The 20402-nt window shown below is 39.4% G+C and overlaps 1 protein-coding gene across 1 annotated transcript in view; it reads left to right on the top strand.

The window, feature by feature from the left end:
* Nucleotides 1-20402, top strand: part of LOC139737549 (RNA-binding protein, mRNA-processing factor 2a-like) — a 153517-nt gene that overhangs the window by 107217 nt on the left and 25898 nt on the right. The window lies entirely within an intron of this gene.

Below are 20402 nucleotides of genomic sequence, written 5' to 3'. Positions count from 1 at the left end.
CAGAGGCAAGTGACACGTATATCCTGTCTTTGCGATCATGACCACTCGTGTTAGTGAATATCAAAACATTATGCAGGATGACAAAGTAACTATCATATTATTTGCCAAAATGACATTTTTACTGGCCTCATTTTCTTCTAGAATATGTGAGACAGTAAAGATCCATTTTGTGGCCTTGTTAAGGAAGCACAGCTGCGATAATATGACAGTAATAACAATAATTGATACATACACACACATACATACTATTCATGCATTCATTTATTTATTATACACACACATATAAATCTGAGATAGATTCTTGAAAAAAATCACAGAATGGAGAAAAAGAGGGTTTTAATCCCAAAGTGTAGAAAATGTTATGTAAAGTAGAGTTCTCTACATGTACAGGTCATTGTAAGTATACTGCTAGTAGGTTATTTGTCAGCAAGAGGAATATTGTGAATTATATTGGCCAAGCTATCTTTCCAAGATATCTTATGGAGATTTCTTTTATGGGGAAAACCAATAATAAAGAGTATACAAGAATAAAAACAATATTTGAGCAGTCATTGAGTATTGTATGATCCATTTGTTTGAAAATGAAATGAATTGTTATATTGGGTGCTTGCTTATCAAGTATTTGCACAGCAAATAAGCTTTATCAGCAAATAATCTGTGCCATGTACATGAGAGCAAATTGCGTATGAAATCACTCGTGTTAGAAAAAAAAAAATCTCCTTTCAGCCTTGGCAAATTCTTGTACCTTGAAATGTGAGTATGTTGCTCTTGGCATAAATGCTAAACCTTCGCACAACTTTAGTTGAGACATCATTTGCTTTTTTGTTGTTTATTTTAGTGGCAAGCAGACAAAATATTCCCCCTCCCCTCTAAAAAAGAAAGGGAAAAGAAAAAGAGAGAGGAAAAAGTGAGATGACAGATTACAGCAAACAGGAATTTGCTGCTCAGTTAAGCATGATATGAGCCAGCCCCTTACATGCAAACTCTGTTGACTTTGACTTGGCCCATGATGCGTGATTGCCAGTGTGACCCTGGACATCGTCGTCGTCGGCACACACACACACACACAGAAGTGTCGCCTGTTTGTCTTTGGTGTGACAGACAGCGCCAGACTTCACGCTTCACACCCCATTAGCAGCGCCGATCCTTAAGCTGAATCGTAAACTCTATCTATCCACACTCCTAGTCAGGTCTCTCACTTTCTGTGTCAATGTATTTGTAAAACACTAATCACCTTCTGTATTTCATTCATGCATGTCTCTTTTTTGTCTTTGTTAACATATACTTCCATAATACTATCAACTTTGGTATCTCACCACCATTGCACCCTGGTTTTTTTTTTTATTCCAGCTATATATTTGTTTCTTATTCCTGCATTCTTACGCATACTCTGTTCCCTCAAATCTGTATACATGGGAGTTTAGCTATATCTGTAACTTGGATAAGAAAACTCCTCATCTTTGTTCTTTTTCTTCTATTTTCTTGTTTATTCCTTGCTTCTAAATCTGACCATGGAGTTATGCTTTGTGTCAATTTTATCTTTCTTCATCTACCGCTGCCTCCATTTAGGTTCTCTCTGTACAATGTTGTGTGCTTTCACGTGTCTCGTCTATCCATATCAAATTGGGTATTCCTCGTATTTTGTGCCATGAAACAAAAAAAAAACTAATTGATCATGATATGCATGTAGAAAGGAAAATGCAATTTTGGTGCAAGAGAAGACAGATGCCACTTCATAGATGGAATTTCCCTGAGGGCAATTAAAGCTTCATTCAATGTAATATTGACATCAAAGAGAATTACATGTTGAACACTTGTTGACAGAGTCTTCATTGCATCCTAGCTGCACATTCATGCTGTCTGGTCTTGTTGATAATATATCTGGACTCCATTCCATATTATATTACTGTACTACTTCTTCCACATCTTTGTGAGATAGCAATGTATGACACACACACACACACACACACACACACACACGCACACACACACACACACTCACACTCACACTCACACTCACACTCACACTCACACTCACACTCACACTCACACACTCACACACACACACATACACACACACACACACACACACACATATGCACAAAGATTTACAGCTAATGCTATCATACATAGCACAAGGATAATAATTTGATGTGATTACTTGTACTACTTTGAATACTGTTCATCTAACTTAGATATCCCTCTCATCACTCACCCCCCCCCCCCCCCCCCCCCCGTTTGTCCCGCTGTTTAAGAGTACATCACCTATCATCACCTGTTAGATTGCTTTAATGCCATACAACAAAGGTCAAATTAAAATAGCATTTAAATCTCTAGAATTTGATGCATCCCCCCTCCCTGAAATAAACTCACTAAATACAGATGTATTTGAATCTTGAGGTATTGTAAAGCAAGCAAAAATTGGAGTGATATGGGCATATGTTACTAAAGTTGTCTTATCTGCCTCACCATATGAAACTCGTGCCATCTTTACAAAGATGACCTTCTTTCTTGTGTATTCCTTCAAAGCCGGATCTGAAGGGGTCAAGTATGTAGGTGTATGAATAAATTATTCTTGTCTCTTGTCTCCTAATCCATACTTGACCCCCCCCCCCCCTCCCCATTTAACCTGTCGAGGATGGGCTGATTTTGCTACAACACGCATTTCCCGTAGACCCCTGCCTGGGTATCCTCGGGACTCGTCCTCAATGGGTTAAAGATGTACTTTCAGTTAATCATTTCTCCCCTGCAACTACAAACATACCACCACTGTTTGCATTATAAGTCCATTTCTCACCGCAGGTGCTCCACGTGCTGTTGTCCAAAAACACCTTCATTGCAGAACACGACCACAATTGTGACATTTCAGGAGAAGGGCATGCAGAATCGCCCGAGGGCTGAGGGGAGAGAAGTGGTGTTAATCATCTGAAACAATCACCAGGAATGCATCATCTGTGATGGATGCTGCAAATGGAAGGTGTGGACAATATGTGGATCTGACGGGGCCAGAGATGGATGAAGACATCAATGAGCAACCTGAGATGAAAAATGTTTTCAATTTCTCTTTGAAATCGAGTAACAAGTTGAAATAACTTTATGGTGTCATCAAGTTCTCAGTGTGTAGTGCTTGAATAAATAAGTAGATATATAGGTAGATAGATAAATAAATGAATAAACCAAATAAATAAATAGATAAACAAATAAATGAATAGATAAATACAATAATTGAATGATAGAATAAATAGATAGACAGATAAATAAATGGTTGGACAAAAAACCAATTAAGTAACTAACTAACTAACTAAATGAATAAATACCATCCCTGCAAACATTATCAAGTCTCTGTTTTAATGTAGGTCTTTGTAATAGTAGGCAATAAGTTGAAACTTACAACAAGTTTATGTCAAGCTGTTCTCCTACAGTTATTTCATCTGCCAGTAAAAGTGGTGACCCAATGTACTGTCTCCATGTAATATTATCCCATGTCTGATTGTCCCGGCTCCAATTAGCCCTGGCTCGTATTTCATCCTCCGTGACCCTCTGTTCGATTCATCACATCCGAATGAGACACAGCTCATATTTTTTCTCTCCCTCTGTACTCCTTTGGAACTGTTAGGAGTTGTTGGATGTACTGAGAAGGGTGACAGAATGTTTGCACCACGGATGACCTCTCAGCTCATCTCGTGATCATCATCGGTTGCCTCTGCTCCTCGTCAATATCGTATCTCTCTGCATCACATTCCGTATCCATACCAACATGGATGCTACGGGATGCCCTCCTCGAATATATGGTTGAGGTGATATGCTGTGACTGCGAGGAATGAAAGCGTAGTAGAGTCTCCATCAAATCACACTTCATATCCCTTAGATCAGTGAACTCTGACCTTGTGGCAGTCCTGTCTTAGCTTTCTCCAAGTTCTACTCATTTCAGTCAGAGATGCAATACGAGATAGCAGGTAACTCTTGTGTGATTAGAGTGAAAATGGTTGTCACTTCTGACTTCTTTTTTTTTTTGGGGGGGGGGGGCAGTTGCCACAAAACCACCATAGAGGAACGTGTCAGATTACTCTGGAAGTGACTTCAATAAGAAGTCTTTTGCACCTACTCCTCCACATTGCTAACACCAGCAAGGCATGGTGTCCTCTAGTATTTGCTTCCCAATAGTGTTCAATCTACCTGCACTTTTTATGTTTTAACCCATTGAGGATGAGTCCCGAGTATACTCGGGCAGGTGTCTATGGGAAATGCGTGTTGTAGCAAAATCAGTCAGTCCTCAATGGGTTAATGAGGAGTACACAGTTCATCATTCATTATGTTTAAGCTTTTGCTAAATACGGGTGTACTCTTCATTCCCCCACCCCCACCCCCACCTCCACACCTCTCAATTGTTCTATGTCCACACTCTTCAGTTTTGGACAATTCAACATCCACCATTCTGAATAGCTATAATCTTGCTATATCCAAGTACCTTATAAATGATTCCTACCTAGACTCTTAATGTTTCAAAAACACATTACACCCATTCCTCTTAATGTCTAGATATTTTGTGCTGTATCCAAGATCAGCTCCAATCCTTGCCCCACCCTCCCTCTCTCTCTCACCCCCTCTCTCATCTCTTCCCCTACCCCCACCCCACCCCACCCCACCCCCTGTGGGGCACGGTTTGATTCATGGCTGGCCATCAAAGGGCCATGCGACAGACACAGAGCTGGAGGTGCGATCCATCAAGCCAGCAGCTTTAGGATGTCCGCATCACCTGCAGGACTCCCTCAGTGACATTGAACCCACCGGAAGAAATCCACAACCACGAGAGGAGTCAAGGGAGAGAGAGAGAGAGAAACGAGGGCCGGTAAAACGAAAGAAAAAAAATGATGAAAGTCAATCTATTCTAGACTGACCTTTTTCTCTTTGGCCAGGGTGACATTTGTAGCACATCTCCAGTTTGGTAGAGAAATTGGGAGGAAGCGATTCATAAGGTATCATGCCGTTAGGACTATGAAGCCTACATATCGAAAACAAATGAAGAAAAGTTCATTATTGGGTGATTTAAATGTTTTCATTTTTTTGGAGAGTTAGTTATGGCCCTATATCAATGACTGATGGTCAAAGGAATAGTAGTGGTGTAAAAACTAGCAAACTGCTGTCCTCAAATTGTGGCTGGCTTTATTGACTGTAAATGTCTGTGCCTTGATGGATGTTGGGTGGAAATGCTATTGAAATTTCCGCAACAATATCACTATTTGCAGTAGGGACATGACAATTAAATGGAGTTTTATGTGTGTTGTGGGTTTTCCTCTCTCTCTATGAATATGCCATAGTTAATTTGTCAAAAAGATATGTGGTGTTGGTTTCTTGCAGTTGTAAAATGATTTATTGACATTTTATTTTGTGCTTGATTACAATCAGTTTACAGCGATTCAAAGACATAACGATATTATTGGACGCTGCGGTTTCTCTTCCAAATGGACCACTTCCTCTCAATATAACAGATTGTTTGAAAGATGGAAAGTTGGGTTTCGTAAGGATGGAGGGTACTTTTAGATTATTCTGTACTTTAAAGCCATAATCATTGACTAGTTGTATGTTGGTATGTGAACAAACAAATGAATATAAACTGAATCATATGGATTTCTGTCCAAGACACTTGGAATGAATAAAGACACAAACTACAAAACATGTACCACAATGACAAAGACAAAGTGAGACAGGGCAAGTGAGAGTTCCAGTGAACTTTGCCCTCATCCCCAAATCAAGTTTTGAGAAGCACTGACAGCAAAAACTTAGGTGCATAAAAAAAGTTGACAGGGAGTAGTGCTGATCAGAGATAATCTTCGGACATCAACCTTTTCAGGAAGCATTGCACAAGGACTCTTGACAACACTTCAATGTACCTGCATGTGAGATGCACAAGGCTTGGCTCCGCTTCCAAGTCACTTCTAAAGAATGTGAGCTGAAGTTTCTGTCTATATCATCCGTTAGCATCTCAAACAATGATGTGTCAAGTGTTTGTATCGCCATGGCCAACATTGATCACATTGGAATTCCTCCTCCCCCCCCCCCCCACCCGCCCTGTGTTCGAACAAGATTTGGAGGTGCTCCGCAGCCCACAGTGGGCTTGGTGTTAATGAAACACGTCAATGCTGCCGCCGTCCTGGGTGCTTTGTAGGCATCATCACCATCACCTGACGCCCCGCTGCGTATTGTGGGAGAGCTGATGAAATCTACTCTCTATTTAGCCGGGCCGAAGCTGGAGCTGGGCTAAGAGCCGACTAATCACCGGTCTGCCAGATGGCTTTGCCACCACAACACCCCAGCATCCACCACCCAGGAAACGGGATAAAAAGCACATACCTCTCATCTTCTCTTCTCTCGCTTGTCCTCATCTCTTCCTCGCACAATCATCTGCACTTACAACAAGTGGACAACTTCTAAAACTATTGCTTTACACTTATCATATTTGAACATCTTTTGGCCTGTCAGTTTATTTTTGTTACGACTGCCGCAGAGAATACAGTATCATTCACAAGAGACGTGATGAATACTCTTTTGCTTGTTATTTCCCAGCAAAACATCTTTTGTCTGTACTCAGCTCTGATTAAAATCCATTTGGAGTCCAAGTGTTATTTCCCTCACCATCACTATCCAGATCTCTATTTACTCTTTAAATTGTTTCATTTTCTTATTTTTCTTTTTTTGCCATGCTGCTTATCTCATTTTTTTTCTAACACCTCTTTGTGTTCATAGAAATCCATTATGATTTCTGATATTCTTTTTGTGTTTTATTTCCTTCCCCTCTCCCTCATCCCTACTCTTGATTCTTTCTTCTGATATTCTCTAGAGAGTGCACAATATCTTTACCTCTGTATTTGTCCGGTCATCAGTCTACTCGTCCATCTTTTCAATCATCTCTGCTGCACACATTTTTTTTTTGGTCAACCTCTGACATTTTTCTTGTCTTTCTCAAGTATCCATTGTACAATTTCCATCCCTGACAGAGATTGTAAAGTTGTATATTTCTCCCTCTCTTTCTCTCTCTCATGCTCTTTTTCTCCCATTGCTCTTCATCCTTCTCCTCCCCCGCTGTCCTCCGATTTCATCCTTCTCCGCGCCCCTCTCCTCCTGACCAGACCAGCTTTCGGAAGGCCCTCAGTCATCCAAACAGCTTAATTAAACACCCCCAACCTGCACTGAGGGTCACAATAAAGTGCAGATTGTATTGTGATTTACACCATAGTCCCTTTAAAATGCTGCCAGATATCGCACCAAGCACATTTGGCCCAGTGTTATTGCAACCCCAAAGGCAGGTTGGAAATTTCATTAGGCTTCAACACGCATGGATAGCTTGTTTATTCTCCCTCCCTCTCTCTCTTCAATGTCTGTAAAAGTCAGGAGTGTCTTCATTTGCTGATATGTCGTACAGTATGTGCAAATGAATTATTGGTTTAATATGGTGACTCCACTCCTATGATACCGTTTTTTTATTTTGATTTGTTAACTTTTGAATCCATCTCAGAATAAAAGACCATGAGAGTGAGAGAAAAAAATACTGTTGATAAGATTAACCTATTCCCTGCTAAATGTGAAATCTCCTTAGACTTATTTGTCAAAGACCAAGAGATAATTTGTTTGTTGTGGGTTAATTTCCTAGAATATGTTCACATCAAGAAAGCATTCCGATATTATAGAGTTTCTATCATGTTCTTTACAGTCCAATGTACTGTATAATCTGTTATTTTTGTTGATTTTGCGAATCACTGTTGGACTGCAAATTTAACAACACATGAAAATGTCACAATGCACTAAAGTAATAGTGCACTTACAATAGCCTGAGTGTCAATTTTGGAAAACAACATCTCAATGAAAATGTCTGTAATCTCTTTTGTGAAAACGTCTGTACGCAAAAATTACAGCTTACACTGTAGCATCATCTTTCACAATTTCTTTTGTTTTACCCAGCCATTATTAGATGTTTCTTGTTCATGCTCCGATACTCTCCATCTCATGCTATCTCTCCATCCCGTACTGTACATAAACATGTCCATGTAGAACTCTGGAGATTGAATAACACATATGCTAGGCTCCAAGAAAAACTTCTGCATTATAAGTGTCTTTAGACCCATTCATCATATTTAATAATTATGGTTTTTTGGAACATGATGCTAAAATTGATTTTGTTTGCTGTTGTTCACATGTGGCAAAAAAATCACACTTGGCTGCAAAAGAAATACTTCAAATCTCTGAACAGCACATGCCTAAACAAGGACTAGAACAGTACATTCAGTAACTAGTGTGGAAAGTTGCATCATGCGGTTGGAAAAAAAATATAGAACCGATTTTTCCTCTATGCTTTTCAAACTGCACAGAGCTCATTAGTGTGAGAATGTGAAATAAATATTGAGATGTACTGATTTTTGCATTACATTGCAGACCATGATAGTTTGCAAGTTTTGTAGTTTCAAAACACTAGACTCATTGGTTTTTTCAATTATTGCAGAAATCTGTTGTTAAAATACATTAGTTTCAGGTGTGTGTGAACTATCCTCTTGTTGCAGGAAGGCACTTTCCCTTCAGGCATCTCTTCCTACTTCTAATAGGGAAGCATGACAATTTGTTGTACAAAGTGGAGCATCTTAACAGCCTTTCCCCTTTACACTACACAAATTCAGGGATTATTCAGGGTATTAGTGTCTGAAGTCTAATCTCACTAAGACTCTTAATCCATTTTAATCCTCTTGTACCAACATAATCTCTTACAATCTCACAAGAATCAAATACCTAGTGATACTTGTCATTTCCTTTAAGGGAGAGAGAGAGAGAGAAAAAGGAGGGTTTTTATCTTTGAGTAAAGAGGGAGAGAGGGATGGAAAGCTTTAAGACACTTTTTGAATAGCAAACTGCTTTCTTCATTTTGTGTGGCATTGATGGAGAACTGGCCAACTTGGTTTTAAAGAGATGGGCTTCTATGGTTTAGCACTGTTCAAAGGCAAATTGATGTCCTTGTGTAGTCAACTTTTTACAAAGTGCTTTAATAGTAATAATGCTCATAGGCTAACCTATTCCAGATAGATCTAATACCTTCAGATCACTTTATCTTCTTATATTCCCGAGTATTTTACTCATCAAAACTTTAGTTAAAGTAAATGCCACGTGAAGTTCTTTCAAAATGACTCCCAGGAAATGTAACTTGACATACATCGTGAACAATCCCTCTAATTCAGTGCTTCTAAAGGATTTGCCAATATTTGTATATCTATTTGTTGCATTGTTAACCCGTTGAGGACAGACTGATTTTGCTACAACATGCAATTCCCATAGACCCCTGCCCGAGTATACTCAGGACTCGTCTTCAACGGGTTAAATGGTAAGAGAGGTGTCTACTTACTCAAAAGTACGAAATAGGCCTGCAAGACATTTGCCCGACATTTTGTCATCATTCAAATTTTCTTTAATCAATAATGCCAAGATCTATATTGTCCCCATTCTCTTACCATTCTTCTATGATTGTATCGATGTCCCGTCAGCGGTGCCAATGCATGACAAAAGATAGCTTACCGCTTTGAGCATATGTTTGCAAACAATGGCTTTTGTGTCGCAGTTGATATAAGTGCGGTTTGAAGTCGATCTCATGGTAGATTCGTTCCATGATAGGTGCATGCATACTGAGCTCATTAACATGATGGCATTGATATTTTGTTGTATCTATTTAGTTATTTCATGAAACTCGTGTCTGTTATATAATGTTACACATATTTCCACTCCTACATTTCAAAAGTAGAATTTTCTCATCTTCCCCTTTGCTGCAACGTTACAATAACTGGAAGAGATTAAAATTATTCAAAGGAAATTAATGACATTTTTCAGCACAGATTCTTTGTAAAGAGTTAAATTAGATCATGAGGAGTGCCACTGCTTTGTTGTGCCCTATCTAGAAATGTTACTTTTTACCCGGAAGAGATAGTTTTTGTTACCATCTTATCTTACTGGGTACTGGAAAGGTTCTGGTACAAAGTTCTGAATGGGCCGATGATGTGTTGGGGCCAAAAGTAGAGGAAGGCTACTGTCCTTGGGGCTTACAGGTACGTGGGGGCGGACTGGAGTCAAATTCTTGCAGAGTCTTAGCTACAGAATCCATCGATCCGTTTATATGATACCGTCCCAGTCCTCCTTTGTGTGCCATTGTCAACTCTCTGACCAAGAGAGTCTGGAATATTGAATTTTCCTTTGTTGACGGTGGGAAGGGGTTCCTTGCGACCATCAGGTGAGGTCTTCATTGAATTTTAAGCTCTTTTGTTCATAAGCCAGCATTTTAGTTTAGGAGTGGGGGGGGGGGGGGGTAGGGTGGTGTGGGTGTTGCCCGCTATAACCACCTACAGCAGGTATGTGCATTCAGACTGTTTAACTTAAGGGATGTAAGAAAAACATGGGGTGGGGGACATTGGACAGACAATAGTAACATTGCCATGTCCTGTGTCTAAAGAAATATAAGTAATCAATAAACATTGATAAACAATGGCCCTTTGTTCTTGATGGAGACACACAGTGACCTGGTGCCGTATTGTTTTTGTCATTTCAAAGCAAAAGAACATCAGATGACCTTGATTGTCCATGTAATGCTAGCAACAGATGCATTGCAGGAAAAGTTGTCGATGACACCTGTTGTTGTTTTTTTTTATTTATCTTTTTGGCTTGCTCTGGTAATGTTAACAAAACTTAACGTTGTTGTTTTCATCATTCCTTTTTAAAGTCCTTGATTCCTTAAGTGAAAAAAAAAAACAATTAAAGAAAGTGATACTGTTGCTGATGTGTTTATTTTCTTTTTTTAGTTTTACAATACTTACAGTAATATGCAAGTTACTGCATTATGTCCAATGCATGCTATTGCAGTGCATTACAGACTATTAGAGTTTTAGCTGTCTGTGACAATATACCATTGGAGGCTAAAGAAAGTTAGTGGGTGCTTGCCTGGACATGCATGAACTACTGGTAGAGTCTTTACATTAGAGTATTTTCAACACAAATTGTGGACACTCGGCTGCTTTTCTTGATAGGTAGAAAATTTTATGGCTTCTTTTCAGTTTTGCTTGTTTGTTGTGTATTCTGCATCTTTGAAAACACCCTGTGACATGCTACAACGCTTTTGCTTTGATTCTGCGCATCTCAGCTTAATGCTGCAGAGCATATGTATCTCTGAACGACTGCACTGGATAAGTGTAGATTGGAAGATTTTCGGGAATACGAATATGGCAAAGATGAGCAAATAGCTCTCATTTTTCACTGGTGCGTGCAAAGAGTGTCTTTTCTCCTCCTTTCTCGCGTTCACCGGCAACCCATCTCAGCAGCTAGCACCACTCAGCGTGATGGCACTGGAGCGAGCTGCCACACATGGACTCACACTGCCTCCATTACCACCGCAAAGCCGGTGATGCCCTCCAGTCGTTTCCATGGCGACCAGGAAGTCAGAAATATAACCTGGAGGGTTTTCTCTCTTCCTCCCCAGTCACAGGCATTGACATCAAGATGATGTCTGTGTATATATGTCAGTTTATGTGTGCGAGTGTATGTGTGTGTATTGGATGGACCTCCACATCTGTTTCTTTTTTTCTTTGTTGGGGGGGGGGGGAGGGGGAGGTTTTTGATTCATAAAAGAGCTAAATGGTTTCCAGAAGGGTTTGTGGAAAGTAGGTTGGTTGATGGTTGCCATTTTGTTCATGTGATTGAGATCAAGAAATATTGTGCAGATGTAATGGCTAGAATGGATGTACATTTTTAGTTATGCTGATTACGCAGTAGCATTTTATTTCCAATACCAAGAATGAATATGTAACAGTGGAAGGAAAAGACAGTAAAGTCTCTTTTGCTCTCTATCTCTGACATCAGTCATCTTAAAGACTTCAGCATTAAACCTGGTAATGGAACTGATGAAATACTCTATAGGGAGTAGCTGGATGAATGGGTTACCACTTGCTTGCCAAGTATGGAATCTTATGGCAGGAGAATAGGTTGAAAAGCATGGAATGGAGGAATACAAAAATAAGGGGATTTCAATGGAATAAGAAAGTTGGGGAGAGGGAGATACACAGAGTGAGGGAGAATGTAGCAGAGAGAGGATAAAAGTGCTACAAAGCCATCTCAGCCTTTCTAATGATAGGAACACAGTACAGTCTCTTCTTTGTATACAGCTGCGTATGTTTGTGACCATGATGGGTTTATAAGTGATGATAAAGTGGTATCATCTGGTGCATGATAAAATGACACAACTAAAATGTGCATTACTCAATATAGTTTGGACAATAATGAAAAGGTTCACAACTCAAGTTGTTTTGACTATGCCCCAAAGTGATAACAATGATAGATTTATACTTACCAAAGTCATGATATTATCTAATGATGAAATAATGTTCATGTAATTTTACATAATCTCTGTAAGTTAAAAAATGACACTAACTTACCACTATTTACTATGCTTAAAGTTAAACTGTAAATGTGTTGGTTTTTAAGGAGGACTTAAATACTACCTGTATAACTTATTGCGTGATAGATTTTCAGTATTTCAAACACTTGCTTGCATGTTATCTTGAGCTTGGATTATCACTCCATCCATTTCTTATATTCTCTCACTCTTTTTCTCTCTCTCTCTTTCTATCTATCACTATGTTTATCTAATTTCTTTCCATACATGTATGTGTGTATGTATACAAACATACACATATGTATGTGTGTATTTGTGTGTATATGTGTGTGTGTGTATGTGTAAACATATATATCTACCCAGATAAATTTATGGAAGTTTATGGGTCTTCAGAAAATATTGTGTGTGCATATGGGTATGCACACATGCATTGAATACATCAGCATAAGATGCCTATCTTTTATGAAATGAAACTCACTGAATATTTCATGTTGACCTACCCTCCTCTCAGTGAACAAGAGAGAGGAGGAGGGAGAGAGAAAAAGGGGAGAAAGGAGAGAGAGAGAGAGAGAGAGAGAGGGAGAGGGAGAGAAACTCTAATCAAATATTGAGCCAAGAGCTCCATGGATCGTGAGAACATCTGACCCATGAGCCACGTCTTAGCTCTCAGAGAGTGGCGCAAAATCCTGCTAAAGTACACTGATTGCTGCATAATGTATGATTATAACTCCCTCGCATGATTCTAGTCAGGTGGAGCCATGCTCACAATCTGTCAAAATGCAGAGAGAAAAAAAAAGGAGATTTTACTCCAGTTTTTTTTTTCTTCTGCACATCAATTTTTAGATCAGTAATCTATGATGATTTTTATATGCAATGAGTACTCTGATCACAGAAAACTTTAAGTTGTTTGGGGAAAGATTTATCACAACCAAACATTGCCATCTATTGATAGTTACATTCAGATGGTGATCCTTAACTTCAAGGATAAGCTTGTAATTAAGTATGGGCAACAAGTGTTTCATCGTCTTTGTGAGGAAATTGTTTATTCGTTATGACAAGTGACAACGTAAATTTCGTCACGAAACTATTAATTTTGTCTACGAAATAATAATTTCGTTGAAGAAAATAGCAATTTTGTAATGAAATTGTCATTTCATGATGAAAGAGACACATGCAAAACTTGGCACCCCATACATAATTATGAGCTTATCCCTGAAGTTAGCTTATCCTATCCTCTTAGTTAAGGAACACCGTCTGAATGTAACTTTCTTGCTTCACTGATCCCAGAGCATCACCAGACATGCAGTGAAGGCATGAAAAGAACCTATACTGCTCGAAAAAGTCCACAGTAGTGGACGACGATAGCTGGGGATATAATAGTTGGTTGAAGCTTAATATTTTTTTTTCTTGGTTGTTGTGAAATGAGTGAATGCTCTTGTTTTTCAGAGAATGCATTGCCAATTATCTTTTCTCATTTGTACACCAATTTGGTCTTCTTTATATTCCTGGTTATGTGTTTGACCTCTATTTGCAGTCTTTGAGATTCAAATCTTGCCACATTGTTTGATATGATTCAGGTGGGCACAGTAGTCTCAGATGGAAATTATGTACAAACATCCTCTTGTCCATACCTCCTCAGTTTTCTCCTTCATCGTGTCAGCCCACCTTAACATAATACTAATCTTGGCAGTTGTTGTAAAAATGATTACATGAATCCTTTTGTATATTTAAGTGAAGCATCTAATCTTCTTGTATGCAAAGTGATAACTTTCTCCCATTAGGTATTGATCGTTTGAGTGGCGCCAACTCATTTAAACTTTGTCTGGTGCCATTGTCCGACCCCCACAAACAACCCCTACCCCGTCCCAAACTCATGACCCTTGCCCCCCTACTAGTCAATGACTGAGTGTATAGTGTAGCCTCTATATTCAGACCTTTATAACTGCTGCTGCATGTATAAACTGGGGAAAGAGTTAACAATATGTGACATTGAAGAAAAGGCAATTAGTACACTGAGCTGGTTTTATGAAATGAAACTGCTTCTTCATCATCTCCACATTTCTTTGTCTTTTGGGCAGAACTGGAAGCAACAAGCATGATTCTGTCTGTTCACGGCAATGAAGTTAAGATTTGAGTCACACTGGGGTTGCTGCTTGTTTGAACCAAGGTCTTGGTGTCAAAGACTAGTTGTGGGTGGAGGGATTTGTCAATGCATTATTCATTAATCCCTCAACCATTAGGGGTCAAGATGAATAATTAATGAGGTCATTGAATGGACGACGGTCTGAAGTGAAAGGAGAAAGAAGTTTGTGCGGCCATGCAAGCTACAGTCTTTTAAGCACAGGTATTGGAAGGGGAGGGGGTAAGGGGAGTCTGTGATCTTATTACGCCTCCTCTCTTCTTCCCCCTGGTCCTAGTTGTAGTTGGTACCATTGATGCCTTGTGAAAGCAGCAGGTGGATGTTAGAGATGAGCCACTCCATTATGCAATGACAACAACAACAGCAGTGCTATATGTACTCATGAACAGATTCCAATGGATCTCATCACCTCGTATCAACCAATTTGATAAGCTGTTCATATTTATGAACACTTCCCCCCTCCCTTTTTTAGTGTACTCAGGAGTACCTGGTAACAAGCTGCATTTCATGAAATTTCTTCCTGACATATAATCTGTGACTCCTTTACTCCAGTTTGCATACATCAATTACTTCTTGCTATGACCAGCATTCTTCGATCCAGCCTCAGGCAAGCTTTTTGAATGCCAGGAACAACTTTTATTTAATACAAGAAGGATTATTTTCAGCATAATATGTTTGTTTCTCAATCAGCATATTTCTCTAACATTCTAAAAGACATATAAGTTCGTGTTTTGTCAATCTACAATTTTGCATCAAGCCTTGGTGTCAATACATCTTATTCGAGTTGTTTCATGATCAGTTTCTTGGAATGAGTGGACCAGGTTTAGAGAGAGAAAATGAAGGAAAGAGAGAGAAATAGGGAGATAATTTAAAGTTGAAGGAGAGCTTTTCTAGTGGAAGTAACCAAAGTAGCACACTTCAGATCAATGAGGGATTTTCCCCTTTTTTAACTTACTGCAACCTTGTGCCCTGCATGAAATTAGAATAGGAAACTTGCACCCAGAAAATTAGCATTATTTAAAAATCCCTCCTTCCAACATAGATCCACAGTGTGTGTTTGCTTGTTTTATTTTCAATTGAGAAGGCATATTGAGAATATTTATTAACCTCTAGAAGTAGCTCACAGTGATGACATTTGACCTAGTTTTGTTCGGTCGTTATATTTAATACAATTTAAGGAGAGGAATCCCCCTGTAGGTATGAACATTGAGTAACATAATCTTAATTCTCTGTTTGTGGTATTTTATACCTGTATCTTGTCCTCGTCTGTTGCGCTGCTCATTTTTTTTTTAATCTTACGTATCAGGACTATCCTGATATTGCAACGTGATGATGTTAATGTGATGATATTTCCTGATGCCCTAAGGGGAGAAAATGGCTTTTTTTCCCTTGCTTGTAAGCATCGGAAGGATGGTCTGTCTCTCAGAGATGCTTTTAATCTGACAAGTTTGGAGAAAAGATACCTTTTTGTACTATATGAAAAAGCATTACACAGGCAGAAAGAAATACGCATGAGATCTTTTCCAGCTTCTTTGCTTTGAGATACCTGTATGACTTGATTTTTCTTTTTTGTTTTGCATCCAACCTTCTACTTGGTCCAGCCATGTGTCCTGAATTAGGGTCATCCCAGACTGAGCAGATTCTTGCCAGTCCTTGGGGCCGCGTTAAGTGCAGTCCCGTGTCCCGGCCGCCGCAGAAACGCAACGCTTGTGTGCAATATGTGACGGGAGTGCAATCAAATACCCGTGGCATAGTCGGGACAGTGATTGACAGCATGCATGGGGTTACGAGCCAGGCACTTAAAGGAGCTCATCAAAGTTTCACACTTCTCTAGGGGGCTTGAATACTTTGAGCATGTGAGTGTCATTTCACAGGATAGAGAGTGACACTTTTTTTACTTCCCAAATCATGTCTTTCAAAATTTTGGGAATAGCAAGTGTGAGGCATTAATCTGATGTATAGCTAGGTATGCTGACAAATGATGATTGTTAAAAAAACACACAAAGAAAAAGACAATATTAAGCCTTTGATGCAGTGTTTGAAATAGAAAACTACCAATGACACATTTCTGAAAATGTTTGTACGAAATCCAAGATTAAAGGTCAACAGCAGGCAATGTTCAAAGGTCCAAGCTGTTGTTTGGTAGAATTTAATTGATTTGAATCAAACTGAACTGTTTTCAATGCAATGCAGAGATATCAAACAGATTGTTTGTACTATGCACTTAACATGCAGATTAAAAACAGCTTAAAGGCATCTGAGGATTTTTTTTATACACTTAAGCTGTTGATCCAGCGCAGTGAAAACCTGAAATAGGTGATCTTTAGTAGATATTAACAAAGCGTGCTGTAGCTGTTATTAACATGCTGGTGTGGATATGCATTTTTGAGTTTGTAAAAACTGCTATATCTCATTCTGCTATTATGTATTGCCATGTTGCAATTCAGTGCATGCGGTATACTTTCCACTGCTGCCCTTTTTCCATGCTAGCGCACACAGGATGCATGCTTACACATTCTCATGAAAAAAAAAGGGAAGAAAAGAAGGATAGGCACTTCTAAAAAAAGGGGTACATTTCCAAAATATCACCCCATAAAATCAATCATAGAAAATGTCATGGGTGGTGGTGTTTACCCGTGGTGTCTGGTCCCACACTGTTTGTATGAATTATTCAGAGCAGTGACAAGCGGGAGCGGGGTAGTGGTCGAGCTGTGACCGTCTCCCGTGGGAGAGGTGTAAGAAAATGCCCCAGGATATTCAGGGATAGGTTTCGGAAGAAGGGGTGCCCAGTAGTGGGACATGGTCGGGGGGGGGGGGGGGGGGGGGGGCAAAGAGAGGAGGAGGGAGAACGAGGGAAGAAAGAAATTGAGAAATTGCTCTGTAATGGTTTCCTTCCTCTTTGACTGCTAGTATACTCTCCAGAATAAATTGTCAGTGTATGTGAAATAGCATTTTGTAAAAACCTTGAAATGTAGGAAGTGCAGTGCTGGTCATAAAGGGGGCATGCTCATAAAGTGTCTTTGCAGAAGAGTTTTCTTTGCCATGGGATGTGTGCTATATCAATGTGCTCATAGCTTGGAGTAGAGTTGACACATATATTTTGGTGTGCAAAAAAAAAAAAAAATCATCTGTTGCTCGATTAGTGGCTGTCAGTAACTAAGTTCTGTATTCTTAGAACTTTGTGTGACCCTTTTGTCCCTCTCTTCCTCTCGCACTCTCAGGATTACCCCCCCCCCCCATCCGTACCTGTGCCAACTATGTGATGACAAGTTTTAGATCATATGTATTTATATCAATATCTTGGTAATGGTCACCAGCTATGAACCCTTAAGGTCTGTACATTCTTGAACCTTGTGTTTCTGGATGTGCTCTTAGGGTGAACAGTGAGAAAAGGGACATCGATTTCCCCGCAGCCTCGGCACTTAAAAAGTTTGGTAGTATTGGCCAACATCATCCCTCATATGTCCCGGCAGACACAATGGGGAGTTGGAGCATGCAGCACATTTGAATGATAAAAGGCTGGGTATCCAGTAGAGTGCAGTGCCTTACACAGTGTCACTATGGATTGGTTGCTCCATGGAAGAAAAGGCCTATTTACCATATATTGACTTGGTGCACCAGGATGGAATGGAGGACCTTGATACAAGAGGGTGGAGATCGATAATATATGGTGGAGAGGGGCAGGGCGCGGTCTGCTTCCCTGACAGTGTACTACAACCGGGTGGAGCTCTTTCCATAGTCTGGCACCTTGAGGACTGAAATATGACTCACAGAAATAAGAACTCTTGAATCTATGCGGAGAGTGTAAATGGCGCCCTCTTTCTTCTCTATATATCATTCTCTTTCTCTCTTTCAGTTATTCATTCATTATATATGGATTGATGGATAGACAGATAAGTGTAAATGAATACTGTAAAACGAGGAAATTTCACGTGCATTTTAATTTCATGAATTTCGCGAGCGCCAAAATTTGTGAAATTAAAATGCACGCAAAAGTTTTTGTCTACACTACATGCATTGAACTTCAGTGGCAATTCGTGAAAATTTCATGCCACGAAAAAGGCCGTTGGCTCCAATTCGCGAAAATTTCGTGCCGCGAATATATCATGTTTTACAGTAAATAGATTATGTCTTTGTGACGTCATGATATTCAGCATCAGAATGAAAATGGAGTTTTTCAGTTTTAGTGTACTGGTGTGCTGGCTGTTTCAAATACCTCAAAAGTTTGGTGTAGAATTGATAATCACAGTCTGTCTTCCTTTTAAATTTAGTGCATCTCATGGATATTGAGAAACTATATCTCTCCCTGGGAGATGTAAGTCGAACCGCTGTCCCAACATGATGAGTGAATGTTTTGAATAGATTTGAGTACCCGGTATAATATCCCATCGTGCTTATTCTAGGATGATATATCATATCAAACCATCAGCAGATTTCCACACTCATTCATAATATGCTCTCGTGCCTGTGTCTATGAACTTACAAAGTACTCTGGGTTCACACCGACCAACAACATACCACATTCAACCCATGCTGCCTGCTCCCATCCCACAAGACATAATATAGATCATGTATCGCAACGGAAAATGGCTCGCATCATTCCATCTGATATGTGTCATTTGAGACGCATCACTTGCCTTATGTTGCTAAGAGCTATCACTGTGTAAATGCTTAAAAAAAAATCTTCACACACACACACACATTCACACACATCATCATCATCATCATCATCGTCGTCGTCTTCAACAAAACACACACACTTACACACACACACACACACACACACACACACACACACACTTAATATCTATTTCACACTATAGAGTTCTGCCCTTTGTCTTACTATCTCTTATGCCCCGCTGTTCTCTCTCATAACCTATATCGTGTCTCACAAGCATCATATCCTTGATTAAGTAAAAAATGTAGCTATCTTTGTCTTGGGTTAGATATTATCGTCACAAACAAAAACATAATAAGTTAAAAAGATCATACAAATATCGCAAACAGGTATATACTTAGTAGACAGGGGCATGTCTGTATTGTCACATGGGTTTTTGAAAAGAATACTGTTTAATCTGAGTGTATGTTTGTTTACACTTAAAAACAACCCACTGCAATTAAAGGTTTCCATGCAGTTCACACACATGTGTAGAAATATGCCATATTTTGATATATCTATTGTATCACAATATATTATAATTGCTAATGTTTTGGACATATAACAGACTCAGGATGAATCAACAAAAATGCAAAATACACTTAAATGCATACAATGATTTGAAGTCTGGAGAAAGAGAGGTATTTTTGTTTTTAAAGTCCACATTATGAATGTAAAATAACTTTAAGTTGCTGCTCCATGGAGTGGTCAAGGACTTCTTACCTTTTTTTCCTTATCCACTATAAGACTATTTCCCTGAACACACACACACACACAAAACAACAACTGTGTTTTCTATTGAAATATATACAGGAGCACTTTTTATGAGGTAGTGCGGCAAGCTAGGCATATTAAGCCCTGGGATGCATTTATCTGGTTGCCATGGAAACATAGGAGGCCCTGAGACATTCTTGCCACGCGAAGAGTAATGAAGTGTAAGACCGGGATGCCTTTTAGCATCGTAATGCTTGCATTCAGCACCCCATTTGCAGGCAGCTTCTTGACTGTTTTCTATTTGGAGGCGGCATTAAGGTGGGATGGGAATGAACGGGAGGATTACGATGGCGCTGTATCCACATCGTAAATTTCCCTTAGAAATAGTTGCAGCAAGTGACAGTTATGATGTTTTTGTGCTAGGAGGGAAACAATGGGAGGAAAAAAAGTATTTTGATGACATTTTGCTAGTGAGTGACCGA

Source organism: Diadema antillarum, unplaced genomic scaffold (genome assembly GCF_040938485.1).
Source record: "Diadema antillarum isolate AM-2024a unplaced genomic scaffold, OU_Dant_1.0 seq00000696_RagTag, whole genome shotgun sequence".
Taxonomy (NCBI): Eukaryota; Metazoa; Echinodermata; class Echinoidea; order Diadematoida; family Diadematidae; genus Diadema; species Diadema antillarum.
Note: the sequence above shows the minus strand (reverse complement) of the source record. Positions and strands in the feature narration are given on the sequence as shown.